We start from the raw sequence: 12,959 nt of genomic DNA, 5'->3' as shown, positions 1-12,959 counted from the left end.
TATTTTAGTTAACAGACACCCATGGGTGAATTTGGTACTTTTGACAACCGTAATGAGAAATATAGTCTAATAAAACAAATGTCTGCATAATGAAAGACATGAAAACTGTAGCCAACAATGTATTTTGAGCTGTTTTAAACGGGGATATTGTCAGTAAGGTCACAGACTAACAATAGACAATCGTTATTGTGGGCGGTTTAGGGTTAAAATATATGGGAAGGATCAGGAATGTTAGAGATTTGGTCACTGGGGCAAAAGAGGGAGATTAGAACCACAAAGTAATAGGGTGGTAAGAGATCCTAAAGGTAATTTCATATTTCGGTTTAGGTGTTATTAACTTTATGGAAAACAATATTCCCACTATGTGGATTATAAACATGTACGTACATAGAGAGCCAACACATCAATATATAACAGGGATGAGTGGAGATTCATAGTACAACAAGAGGCTTCTGTAACCTGCAATACGTGTTAAATATGTTTTACATACATCCATGACTGAATGGTTTCACAAACTACCTTTAAAGATTTTGTAAGAAAGTTGTAACAGGCCTCATTCACCAGTCTAGAGATGAACCCAGAGACACCAAAAACATCAACGTTTAGAGCAGCTTGGAGATTATTACCCATGTAAGGGGGAGCAAAGAGCTGATTTACCTCTACGGTCAAATGCATCAATAGTTTTTAATGAAGGGGTTGCTGCATTCATTTAGATTATTTCAACATAGTCTAGAACCAGTAAGAACATAGATTGAATGATCGGCTTTGTGCTATTGAGCAAGAGGCCTGACCCATTTCTATGTAAGAAGCCATACTTTTATATTCAGCTTCTGAATTAACTAAATCATAAATATGTTTTTAAGTCAGCTTAATAGCTTGATACACTTCAATCATTAGAATAATTTGCATAATGTAGTTCAGATAGAGCACGAGCAGCAGGGCGGGCGATAGAGTACACAACTGTATCAACGGCTTGAATTTCTGACAAAATAATATTATCAATGTATACAATATATCGGTTTATTAGACCTACCAACATAGAACACAATAGTGTATATCATGGGTAACTCCCGTTTTCAGGGTTAATTGATAGGTGTTCAATTCTGTGGACTGAGAATCCAAAATACTTTGCACAACATATACATTGGACAGCGGTGGATTAGTGAGGAATTTGGGACGAGGTCAGGTCAGGTCACTGATAATGTTGGACAGCTGTGGATTAGAGAGGAATGTCAGACAAGGTCAGGTCACTGATAATGTTGGACAGCTGTGGATTAGTGAGGAATGTCAGACAAGGTCAGGTCACTGATAATGTTGGACAGCTGTGGATTAGAGAGGAATGTCAGACAAGGTCAGGTCACTGATAATGTTGGACAGCTGTGGATTAGAGAGGAATGTCAGGGTCACTGATAATGTTGGACAGCTGTGGATTAGTGAGGAATGTGGGACAAGGTCAGGTCACTGATAATGTTGGACAGCTGTGGATTAGAGAGGAATGTGGGACAAGGTCAGGTCACTGATAATGTTGGACAGCTGTGGATTAGAGAGGAATGTCAGACAAGGTCAGGTCACTGATAATGTTGGACAGCTGTGGATTAGTGAGGAATGTGGGACAAGGTCAGGTCAGGTCACTGATAATGTTGGACAGCTGTGGATTAGAGAGGAATGTGGGACAAGGTCAGGTCAGGTCACTGATAATGTTGGACAGCTGTGGATTAGTGAGGAATGTGGGACAAGGTCAGGTCACTGATAATGTTGGACAGCTGTGGATTAGAGAGGAATGTCAGACAAGGTCAGGTCACTGATAATGTTGGACAGCTGTGGATTAGTGAGGAATCTGGGACAAGGTCAGGTCAGGTCACTGATAAAGTTGAACAGCTGTGGATTAGTGAGGAATCTGGGACAAGGTCAGGTCAGGTCACTGATAATGTTGGACAGCTGTGGATTAGAGAGGAATGTCAGACAAGGTCAGGTCACTGATAATGTTGGACAGCTGTGGATTAGAGAGGAATGTGGGACAAGGTCAGGTCACTGATAAGGTTGGACAGCTGTGGATTAGTGAGGAATGTGGGACAAGGTCAGGTCACTGATAATGTTGGACAGCTGTGGATTAGAGAGGAATGTCAGACAAGGTCAGGTGACTGATAATGTTGGACAGCTGTGGATTAGTGAGGAATGTGGGACAAGGTCAGGTCACTGATAATGTTGGACAGCTGTGGATTAGTGAGGAATGTGGGACAAGGTCAGGTCACTGATAATGTTGGACAGCTGTGGATTAGAGAGGAATGTCAGACAAGGTCAGGTCACTGATAATGTTGGACAGCTGTGGATTAGAGAGGAATGTGGGACAAGGTCAGGTCAGGTCACTGATAATGTTGGACAGCTGTGGATTAGTGAGGAATGTGGGACAAGGTCAGGTCACTGATAATGTTGGACAGCTGTGGATTAGTGAGGAATTTGGGACAAGGTCAGGTCAGGTCACTGATAATGTTGGACAGCTGTGGATTAGAGAGGAATGTCAGACAAGGTCAGGTCACAGATAATGTTGGACAGCTGTGGATTAGGTCAGGTCAGGTCACTGATAATGTTGGACAGCTGTGGATTAGTGAGGAATGTGGGACAAGGTCAGGTCACTGATAAGGTTGGACAGCTGTGGATTAGAGAGGAATGTCAGACAAGGTCAGGTCACTGATAAGGTTGGACAGCTGTGGATTAGTGAGGAATGTGGGACAAGGTCAGGTCACTGATAATGTTGGACAGCTGTGGATTAGAGAGGAATGTGGGACAAGGTCAGGTCACTGATAATGTTGGACAGCTGTGGATTAGTGAGGAATGTGGGACAAGGTCAGGTCACTGATAAGGTTGGACAGCTGTGGATTAGAGAGGAATGTCAGACAAGGTCAGGTCACTGATAAGGTTGGACAGCTGTGGATTAGTGAGGAATTTGGGACAAGGTCAGGTCAGGTCACTGATAATGTTGGACAGCTGTGGATTAGTGAGGAATGGGGGATGAGGTCAGGTCACTGATAATGTTGATTCCTGTGGATTAGTGAGAAATGTGGGACAAGGTCAGGTCACTGATAATGTTGGACAGCTGTGGATTAGTGAGGAATGTCAGACAAGGTCAGGTCACTGATAATGTTGGACAGCTGTGGATTAGTGAGGAATGTCAGACAGGTCAGGTCAGGTCACTGATAAGGTTGGACAGCTGTGGATTAGAGAGGAATGTGGGACAAGGTCAGGTCACTGATAATGTTGGACAGCTGTGGATTAGTGAGGAATGTGGGACAAGGTCAGGTCACTGATAATGTTGGACAGCTGTGGATTAGTGAGGAATGTGGGACAAGGTCAGGTCAGGTCACTGATAATGTTGGACAGCTGTGGATTAGTGAGGAATGTGGGACAAGGTCAGGTCACTGATAATGTTGGACAGCTGTGGATTAGAGAGGAATGTCAGACAAGGTCAGGTCACTGATAATGTTGGACAGCTGTGGATTAGTGAGGAATGTGGGACAAGGTCAGGTCAGGTCACTGATAATGTTGGACAGCTGTGGATTAGAGAGGAATGTCAGACAAGGTCAGGTCACTGATAAGGTTGGACAGCTGTGGATTAGTGAGGAATGTGGGACAAGGTCAGGTCAGGTCACTGATAATGTTGGACAGCTGTGGATTAGAGAGGAATGTGGGACAAGGTCAGGTCACTGATAATGTTGGACAGCTGTGGATTAGTGAGGAATGGGACAAGGTCAGGTCAGGTCACTGATAATGTTGGACAGCTGTGGATTAGAGAGGAATGTCAGACAAGGTCAGGTCACTGATAATGTTGGACAGCTGTGGATTAGTGAGGAATGTGGGACAAGGTCAGGTCACTGATAATGTTGGACAGCTGTGGATTAGAGAGGAATGTCAGACAAGGTCAGGTCACTGATAAGGTTGGACAGCTGTGGATTAGTGAGGAATGTGGGACAAGGTCAGGTCACTGATAATGTTGGACAGCTGTGGATTAGAGAGGAATGTCAGACAAGGTCAGGTCACTGATAATGTTGGACAGCTGTGGATTAGTGAGGAATGTCAGACAAGGTCAGGTCACTGATAATGTTGGACAGCTGTGGATTAGTGAGGAATTGGACAGCTCAGTCACACTGATTTGGACAGCTGTGGATTAGGAGGAATGTCACAAGGTCAGGTCACTGATAAGGTTGGACAGCTGTGGATTAGGAGGAATGTGGGACAAGGTCAGGTCAGGTCACTGATAAGGTTGGACAGCTGTGGATTAGTGAGGAATGTGGGACAAGGTCAGGTCACTGATAATGTTGGACAGCTGTGGATTAGAGAGGAATGTCAGACAAGGTCAGGTCACTGATAAGGTTGGACAGCTGTGGATTAGTGAGGAATGTGGGACAAGGTCAGGTCACTGATAATGTTGGACAGCTGTGGATTAGAGAGGAATGTCAGACAAGGTCAGGTCACTGATAATGTTGGACAGCTGTGGATTAGTGAGGAATGTGGGACAAGGTCAGGTCACTGATAATGTTGGACAGCTGTGGATTAGAGAGGAATGTCAGACAAGGTCAGGTCACTGATAAGGTTGGACAGCTGTGGATTAGTGAGGAATTTGGGACAAGGTCAGGTCAGGTCACTGATAATGTTGGACAGCTGTGGATTAGTGAGGAATGGGGGATGAGGTCAGGTCACTGATAAGGTTGATTCAGCTGTGGATTAGTGAGAAATGTGGGACAAGGTCAGGTCACTGATAATGTTGGACAGCTGTGGATTAGTGAGGAATGTGGGACAAGGTCAGGTCACTGATAATGTTGGACAGCTGTGGATTAGTGAGGAATGTCAGACAAGGTCAGGTCACTGATAATGTTGGACAGCTGTGGATTAGTGAGGAATGTGGGACAAGGTCAGGTCAGGTCACTGATAATGTTGGACAGCTGTGGATTAGTGAGGAATCTGGGACAAGGTCAGGTCAGGTCACTGATAATGTTGGACAGCTGTGGATTAGAGAGGAATGTCAGACAAGGTCAGGTCACTGATAAGGTTGGACAGCTGTGGATTAGTGAGGAATGTGGGACAAGGTCAGGTCACTGATAAGGTTGGACAGCTGTGGATTAGTGAGGAATGGGGACAAGGTCAGGTCACTGATAATGTTGGACAGCTGTGGATTAGAGAGAATGTCAGACAAGGTCAGGTCACTGATAATGTTGGACAGCTGTGGATTAGTGAGGAATGTGGGACAAGGTCAGGTCACTGATAATGTTGGACAGCTGTGGATTAGAGAGGAATGTGGGACAAGGTCAGGTCACTGATAATGTTGGACAGCTGTGGATTAGAGAGGAATGTCAGACAAGGTCAGGTCACTGATAAGGTTGGACAGCTGTGGATTAGTGAGGAATGTGGGACAAGGTCAGGTCAGGTCACTGATAATGTTGGACAGCTGTGGATTAGAGAGGAATGTGGGTCAAGGTCAGGTCACTGATAAGGTTGGACAGCTGTGGATTAGTGAGGAATTTGGGACAAGGTCAGGTCAGGTCACTGATAATGTTGGACAGCTGTGGATTAGAGAGGAATGTCAGACAAGGTCAGGTCACTGATAATGTTGGACAGCTGTGGATTAGTGAGGAATGTGGGACAAGGTCAGGTCACTGATAATGTTGGACAGCTGTGGATTAGTGAGGAATGTGGGACAAGGTCAGGTCACTGATAAGGTTGGACAGCTGTGGATTAGAGAGGAATGTCAGACAAGGTCAGGTCACTGATAAGGTTGGACAGCTGTGGATTAGTGAGGAATGTGGGACAAGGTCAGGTCACTGATAATGTTGGACAGCTGTGGATTAGTGAGGAATGTCAGACAAGGTCAGGTCACTGATAAGGTTGGACAGCTGTGGATTAGTGAGGAATGTGGGACAAGGTCAGGTCACTGATAAGGTTGGACAGCTGTGGATTAGTGAGGAATGTCAGACAAGGTCAGGTCACTGATAAGGTTGGACAGCTGTGGATTAGTGAGGAATTTGGGACAAGGTCAGGTCAGGTCACTGATAATGTTGGACAGCTGTGGATTAGTGAGGAATGGGGATGAGGTCAGGTCACTGATAAGGTTCGATTCCTGTGGATTAGTGAGAAATGTGGGACAAGGTCAGGTCACTGATAATGTTGGACAGCTGTGGATTAGGGAGGAATGTCAGACAAGGTCAGGTCACTGATAATGTTGGACAGCTGTGGATTAGTGAGGAATGTCAGACAAGGTCAGGTCACTGATAAGGTTGGACAGCTGTGGATTAGAGAGGAATGTGGGACAGGTCAGGTCACTGATAATGTTGGACAGCTGTGGATTAGTGAGGAATGTGGGACAAGGTCAGGTCACTGATAATGTTGGACAGCTGTGGATTAGTGAGGAATGTCAGACAAGGTCAGGTCAGGTCACTGATAAGGTTGGACAGCTGTGGATTAGTGAGGAATGTGGGACAAGGTCAGGTCACTGATAATGTTGGACAGCTGTGGATTAGTGAGGAATGTCAGACAAGGTCAGGTCACTGATAATGTTGGACAGCTGTGGATTAGTGAGGAATGTGGGACAAGGTCAGGTCAGGTCACTGATAATGTTGGACAGCTGTGGATTAGTGAGAGAATGTCAGACAAGGTCAGGTCACTGATAAGGTTGGACAGCTGTGGATTAGTGAGGAATGTGGGACAAGGTCAGGTCAGGTCACTGATAATGTTGGACAGCTGTGGATTAGTGAGGAATGTGGGACAAGGTCAGGTCACTGATAAAGTTGGACAGCTGTGGATTAGTGAGAATTTGGGACAAGGTCAGGTCAGGTCACTGATAATGTTGGACAGCTGTGGATTAGTGAGGAATGGACAAGGTCAGGTCACTGATAAGGTTGGACAGCTGTGGATTAGAGGTCAAGGTCAGGTCACTGATAAGGTTGGACAGCTGTGGATTAGAGAGGAATGTGGGACAAGGTCAGGTCACTGATAAGGTTGGACAGCTGTGGATTAGTGAGGAATGTGGGACAAGGTCAGGTCACTGATAAGGTTGGACAGCTGTGGATTAGAGGAATGTCAGACAAGGTCAGGTCACTGATAATGTTGGACAGCTGTGGATTAGAGAGGAATGTCAGACAAGGTCAGGTCACTGATAATGTTGGACAGCTGTGGATTAGTGAGGAATGTGGGACAAGGTCAGGTCACTGATAAGGTTGGACAGCTGTGGATTAGTGAGGAATGTCAACAAGGTCAGGTCACTGATAATGTTGGACAGCTGTGGATTAGTGAGGAATGTGGGACAAGGTCAGGTCACTGATAAGGTTGGACAGCTGTGGATTAGTGAGGAATGTGGGACAAGGTCAGGTCACTGATAAGGTTGGACAGCTGTGGATTAGAGGAATGTCAGACAAGGTCAGGTCACTGATAAGGTTGGACAGCTGTGGATTAGTGAGGAATGTGGGACAAGGTCAGGTCACTGATAATGTTGGACAGCTGTGGATTAGGAGGAATGGGACAAGGTCAGGTCACTGATAAGGTTGGACAGCTGTGGATTAGTGAGGAATGTGGGACAAGGTCAGGTCACTGATAAGGTTGGACAGCTGTGGATTAGAGAGGAATGTCAGACAAGGTCAGGTCACTGATAAGGTTGGACAGCTGTGGATTAGTGAGGAATTTGGGACAAGGTCAGGTCAGGTCACTGATAATGTTGGACAGCTGTGGATTAGTGAGGAATGGGGATGAGGTCAGGTCACTGATAAGGTTGGACAGCTGTGGATTAGTGAGAAATGTGGGACAAGGTCAGGTCACTGATAATGTTGGACAGCTGTGGATTAGGGAGGAATGTCAGACAAGGTCAGGTCACTGATAATGTTGGACAGCTGTGGATTAGTGAGGAATGTGGGACAAGGTCAGGTCACTGATAAGGTTGGACAGCTGTGGATTAGAGAGGAATGTGGGACAAGGTCAGGTCACTGATAATGTTGGACAGCTGTGGATTAGTGAGGAATGTGGGACAAGGTCAGGTCAGGTCACTGATAATGTTGGACAGCTGTGGATTAGAGAGGAATGTCAGACAAGGTCAGGTCACTGATAAAGTTGGACAGCTGTGGATTAGTGAGGAATCTGGGACAAGGTCAGGTCACTGATAATGTTGGACAGCTGTGGATTAGAGAGGAATGTCAGACAAGGTCAGGTCACTGATAATGTTGGACAGCTGTGGATTAGTGAGGAATCTGGGACAAGGTCAGGTCAGGTCACTGATAATGTTGGACAGCTGTGGATTAGAGAGGAATGTCAGACAAGGTCAGGTCACTGATAATGTTGGACAGCTGTGGATTAGTGAGGAATGTGGGACAAGGTCAGGTCACTGATAATGTTGGACAGCTGTGGATTAGAGAGGAATGTGGGACAAGGTCAGGTCACTGATAATGTTGGACAGCTGTGGATTAGAGAGGAATGTCAGACAAGGTCAGGTCACTGATAAGGTTGGACAGCTGTGGATTAGTGAGGAATGTGGGACAAGGTCAGGTCAGGTCACTGATAATGTTGGACAGCTGTGGATTAGTGAGGAATGTGGGACAAGGTCAGGTCACTGATAATGTTGGACAGCTGTGGATTAGAGAGGAATGTCAGACAAGGTCAGGTCACTGATAAGGTTGGACAGCTGTGGATTAGAGAGGAATGTGGGACAAGGTCAGGTCACTGATAAGGTTGGACAGCTGTGGATTAGAGAGGAATGTCAGACAAGGTCAGGTCACTGATAATGTTGGACAGCTGTGGATTAGAGAGGAATGTCAGACAAGGTCAGGTCACTGATAAGGTTGGACAGCTGTGGATTAGTGAGGAATGTGGGACAAGGTCAGGTCACTGATAAGGTTGGACAGCTGTGGATTAGAGAAATGTCAGACAAGGTCAGGTCACTGATAATGTTGGACAGCTGTGGATTAGTGAGGAATGTGGGACAAGGTCAGGTCACACTGATAAGGTTGGACAGCTGTGGATTAGTGAGGAATGTGGGACAAGGTCAGGTCACTGATAAGGTTGGACAGCTGTGGATTAGAGAGGAATGTCAGACAAGGTCAGGTCACTGATAAGGTTGGACAGCTGTGGATTAGTGAGGAATGTGGGACAGGTCAGGTCACTGATAATGTTGGACAGCTGTGGATTAGAGAGGAATGTCAGACAAGGTCAGGTCACTGATAAGGTTGGACAGCTGTGGATTAGGAGGAATGTGGGACAAGGTCAGGTCACTGATAATGTTGGACAGCTGTGGATTAGTGAGGAATGTGGGACAAGGTCAGGTCACTGATAAGTTGACTGTGGATTAGTGAGAAATGTGGGACAAGGTCAGGTCACTGATAATGTTGGACAGCTGTGGATTAGTGAGGAATGTCAGACAAGGTCAGGTCACTGATAATGTTGGACAGCTGTGGATTAGTGAGGAATGTCAGGACAAGGTCAGGTCACTGATAAGGTTGGACAGCTGTGGATTAGTGAGGAATGTGGGACAAGGTCAGGTCACTGATAATGTTGGACAGCTGTGGATTAGTGAGGAATGTGGGACAAGGTCAGGTCAGGTCACTGATAATGTTGGACAGCTGTGGATTAGAGAGGAATGTCAGACAAGGTCAGGTCACTGATAATGTTGGACAGCTGTGGATTAGTGAGGAATGTCAGACAAGGTCAGGTCACTGATAAGTTGGACAGCTGTGGATTAGAGAGGAATGTGGGACAAGGTCAGGTCACTGATAATGTTGGACAGCTGTGGATTAGAGAGGAATGTGGGACAAGGTCAGGTCACTGATAATGTTGGACAGCTGTGGATTAGTGAGGAATGTGGGACAAGGTCAGGTCAGGTCACTGATAATGTTGGACAGCTGTGGATTAGAGAGGAATGTCAGACAAGGTCAGGTCACACTGATAAAGTTGGACAGCTGTGGATTAGTGAGGAATGGGGACAAGGTCAGGTCACTGATAATGTTGGACAGCTGTGGATTAGAGAGGAATGTCAGACAAGGTCAGGTCAGGTCACTGATAATGTTGGACAGCTGTGGATTAGTGAGGAATCTGGGACAAGGTCAGGTCAGGTCACTGATAATGTTGGACAGCTGTGGATTAGAGAGGAATGTCAGACAAGGTCAGGTCACTGATAATGTTGGACAGCTGTGGATTAGTGAGGAATGTGGGACAAGGTCAGGTCACTGATAATGTTGGACAGCTGTGGATTAGAGAGGAATGTGGGACAAGGTCAGGTCACTGATAATGTTGGACAGCTGTGGATTAGTGAGGAATGTCAGACAAGGTCAGGTCACTGATAATGTTGGACAGCTGTGGATTAGAGAGGAATGTCAGACAAGGTCAGGTCACTGATAATGTTGGACAGCTGTGGATTAGTGAGGAATGTGGGACAAGGTCAGGTCAGGTCACTGATAATGTTGGACAGCTGTGGATTAGAGAGGAATGTCAGGGACAAGGTCAGGTCACTGATAATGTTGGACAGCTGTGGATTAGTGAGGAATGGGACAGGTCAGGTCAGGTCACTGATAATGTTGGACAGCTGTGGATTAGATGAGGAATGTCAGACAAGGTCAGGTCACTGATAATGTTGGACAGCTGTGGATTAGAGAGGAATGTCAGACAAGGTCAGGTCACTGATAATGTTGGACAGCTGTGGATTAGTGAGGAATGTGGGACAAGGTCAGGTCAGGTCACTGATAATGTTGGACAGCTGTGGATTAGAGAGGAATGTCAGACAAGGTCAGGTCACTGATAATGTTGGACAGCTGTGGATTAGTGAGGAATCTGGGACAAGGTCAGGTCACTGATAATGTTGGACAGCTGTGGATTAGGTCACAAGGTCAGGTCACTGATAATGTTGGACAGCTGTGGATTAGTGAGGAATGTGGGACAAGGTCAGGTCAGGTCACTGATAATGTTGGACAGCTGTGGATTAGTGAGGAATGTGGGACAAGGTCAGGTCACTGATAATGTTGGACAGCTGTGGATTAGTGAGGAATGTGGGACAAGGTCAGGTCACTGATAATGTTGGACAGCTGTGGAGGAGGAATCAGGTCAGGTCACTGATAAGGTTGGACAGCTGTGGATTAGTGAGAAATGTCAGACAAGGTCAGGTCAGGTCACTGATAATGTTGGACAGCTGTGGATTAGTGAGGAATGTGGGACAAGGTCAGGTCACTGATAATGTTGGACAGCTGTGGATTAGAGAGGAATGTCAAGGTCAGGTCACTGATAATGTTGGACAGCTGTGGATTAGTGAGGAATGTGGGACAAGGTCAGGTCACTGATAATGTTGGACAGCTGTGGATTAGAGAGGAATGTCAGACAAGGTCAGGTCACTGATAATGTTGGACAGCTGTGGATTAGTGAGGAATGTGGGACAAGGTCAGGTCACTGATAATGTTGGACAGCTGTGGATTAGAGAGGAATGTGGGACAAGGTCAGGTCACTGATAATGTTGGACAGCTGTGGATTAGAGAGGAATGTCAGACAAGGTCAGGTCACTGATAAGGTTGGACAGCTGTGGATTAGAGAGGAATGTGGGACAAGGTCAGGTCAGGTCACTGATAATGTTGGACAGCTGTGGATTAGAGAGGAATGTGGGACAAGGTCAGGTCACTGATAATGTTGGACAGCTGTGGATTAGTGAGGAATTTGGGACAAGGTCAGGTCAGGTCACTGATAATGTTGGACAGCTGTGGATTAGAGAGGAATGTCAGACAAGGTCAGGTCACTGATAAGGTTGGACAGCTGTGGATTAGAGAGGAATGTGGGACAAGGTCAGGTCACTGATAAGGTTGGACAGCTGTGGATTAGAGAGGAATGTGGACAAGGTCAGGTCACTGATAATGTTGGACAGCTGTGGATTAGAGAGGAATGTCAGACAAGGTCAGGTCACTGATAAGGTTGGACAGCTGTGGATTAGAGAGGAATGTGGGACAAGGTCAGGTCACTGATAATGTTGGACAGCTGTGGATTAGTGAGGAATGTGGGACAAGGTCAGGTCAGGTCACTGATAATGTTGGACAGCTGTGGATTAGAGAGGAATGTCAGACAAGGTCAGGTCACACTGATAAAGTTGGACAGCTGTGGATTAGTGAGGAATGTGGGACAAGGTCAGGTCACTGATAATGTTGGACAGCTGTGGATTAGAGAGGAATGTCAGACAAGGTCAGGTCAGGTCACTGATAAGGTTGGACAGCTGTGGATTAGTGAGGAATGTGGGACAAGGTCAGGTCACTGATAATGTTGGACAGCTGTGGATTAGAGAGGAATGTCAGACAAGGTCAGGTCACTGATAAGGTTGGACAGCTGTGGATTAGTGAGGAATGTGGGACAAGGTCAGGTCACTGATAATGTTGGACAGCTGTGGATTAGGAGGAATGTCAGGACAGGTCAGGTCACTGATAATGTTGGACAGCTGTGGATTAGAGAGGAATGTCAGACAAGGTCAGGTCACTGATAAATGTTGGACAGCTGTGGATTAGAGAGGAATGTCAGACAAGGTCAGGTCACTGATAATGTTGGACAGCTGTGGATTAGTGAGGAATGTGGGACAAGGTCAGGTCAGGTCACTGATAATGTTGGACAGCTGTGGATTAGAGAGGAATGTCAGACAAGGTCAGGTCACTGATAATGTTGGACAGCTGTGGATTAGTGAGGAATGTGGGACAAGGTCAGGTCACTGATAATGTTGGACAGCTGTGGATTAGAGAGGAATGTCAGACAAGGTCAGGTCACTGATAATGTTGGACAGCTGTGGATTAGTGAGGAATGTGGGACAAGGTCAGGTCAGGTCACTGATAATGTTGGACAGCTGTGGATTAGTGAGGAATGTCAGACAAGGTCAGGTCACTGATAATGTTGGACAGCTGTGGATTAGTGAGGAATGTGGGACAAGGTCAGGTCACTGATAATGTTGGACAGCTGTGGATTAGAGAGGAATGGGG

At 46.2% G+C, this 12,959-nt stretch overlaps 1 long non-coding RNA gene across 49 annotated transcripts in view; it reads left to right on the top strand.

Annotated features, from left to right (window-relative positions):
* The first annotated feature begins 1,281 nt into the window (after positions 1–1,281).
* LOC127917464 (uncharacterized) overlaps positions 1,282–12,959 on the top strand; it is a 41,703-nt gene continuing 30,025 nt past the window's right edge. For 7 of the 49 annotated variants that reach the window (XR_008097429.1, XR_008097408.1, XR_008097444.1 and 4 more), the window contains exons 1-10: positions 1,694–1,857; positions 2,083–2,192; positions 2,740–3,019; positions 6,089–6,265; positions 7,918–8,300; positions 8,636–8,867; positions 9,033–9,087; positions 9,467–9,624; positions 10,015–10,244; positions 11,849–12,073. This is a non-coding gene — a long non-coding RNA (uncharacterized LOC127917464). Of the gene's footprint in view, positions 1,357–1,693; positions 1,858–2,082; positions 2,248–2,574; positions 3,020–3,522; positions 3,583–3,865; positions 4,031–4,257; positions 4,466–4,575; positions 4,703–4,911; positions 5,032–5,194; positions 5,415–5,699; positions 5,810–6,088; positions 6,266–7,082; positions 7,193–7,528; positions 7,687–7,905; positions 8,301–8,355; positions 8,521–8,580; positions 8,868–8,977; positions 9,088–9,466; positions 9,625–9,788; positions 9,904–10,014; positions 10,245–10,584; positions 10,842–11,344; positions 11,565–11,848; positions 12,074–12,520; positions 12,636–12,959 lie in introns of those variants that run through there. The other 42 variants (XR_008097446.1, XR_008097411.1, XR_008097433.1 and 39 more) reach the window with 41 other exon arrangements.

The sequence above is a fragment of the Oncorhynchus keta genome, unplaced genomic scaffold, assembly GCF_023373465.1.
Source record: "Oncorhynchus keta strain PuntledgeMale-10-30-2019 unplaced genomic scaffold, Oket_V2 Un_contig_11514_pilon_pilon, whole genome shotgun sequence".
NCBI classification, from domain to species: Eukaryota; Metazoa; Chordata; class Actinopteri; order Salmoniformes; family Salmonidae; genus Oncorhynchus; species Oncorhynchus keta.
Note: the sequence above shows the minus strand (reverse complement) of the source record. Positions and strands in the feature narration are given on the sequence as shown.